This window comes from Hippocampus comes, unplaced genomic scaffold, assembly GCF_001891065.2.
Source record: "Hippocampus comes isolate QL1 unplaced genomic scaffold, H_comes_QL1_v1.1 C16668744, whole genome shotgun sequence".
NCBI classification, from domain to species: domain Eukaryota; kingdom Metazoa; phylum Chordata; class Actinopteri; order Syngnathiformes; family Syngnathidae; genus Hippocampus; species Hippocampus comes.
This window is the reverse complement of record NW_017836229.1, coordinates 1-668: the sequence shown is the minus strand read 5'-3', so window position 1 is coordinate 668 and position 668 is coordinate 1. Positions and strand designations below refer to the sequence as shown.

At 45.4% G+C, this 668-nt stretch overlaps 1 long non-coding RNA gene across 1 annotated transcript; it reads right to left on the bottom strand.

The window, feature by feature from the left end:
- Positions 1-72: 72 nt before the first annotated feature.
- On the bottom strand, positions 73-593 carry LOC109508862 (uncharacterized). The gene is made up of 3 exons (XR_002166800.1): positions 461-593; positions 227-372; positions 73-158 (listed from the first exon to the last, which is right to left on the bottom strand). It is a non-coding gene; the product is annotated as an uncharacterized LOC109508862 (long non-coding RNA).
- Positions 594-668: the final 75 nt, after the last annotated feature.

Here is a 668-nt window from a genome sequence, read left to right as displayed (position 1 = left end):
GGTACCACCTCTGCCTTAATTTGAGCCAGGAAAAACCCTGTTCCATCTTACCTGTGAAGGATCTTTGGGGTATCTTTTGGACTAGAGGTGGGGGGAGGTGGGAGGCCATTCCTTGTATTGGGTGGGATCTTCATTCTCTGACACAAGACCCTCTCTTCCTGTGGATAATGAAACCAATTATTTTCCTGTATTTGAATAACATGTGTGACCACTACAGTACACTAACCACAGCTCTGTCATGAGAGACTGGTGACTGCATTTCTCTGGGGCTACCCAGCCCCATGCAGCTACCCTCCGAGTCCGATGTGAGCAGCTCCTGCAGTGACTCTGTTGAAGTGCCTTTTCGTGTCTTCACTAGGCATGGGGAAACTGCTGAAAGAAATACAGTAATTGCAAATCAGTGAAAAGTGAGGCCTTCAAGTGAAATGTCACTTGCATGTGAGTGTTTGTGCAACCATACCTGCAGCAGGGGGGCTTTGAATAACTTCAGACAGTGTATAGCCTCCTGAGCTGTCGGAGCGTCGCCTTGGTTTCTTTTTAGCCTTCATCTTGGCTTTCTTGAACAGTACTTCCCTGCGGAAGGAGGGTTTTGATTAATTACCAGCACACATTTAAATTACATTTATTTTTAAGCGGATACACTGTTTTTCTTCTTCAGTTTTTCAAAA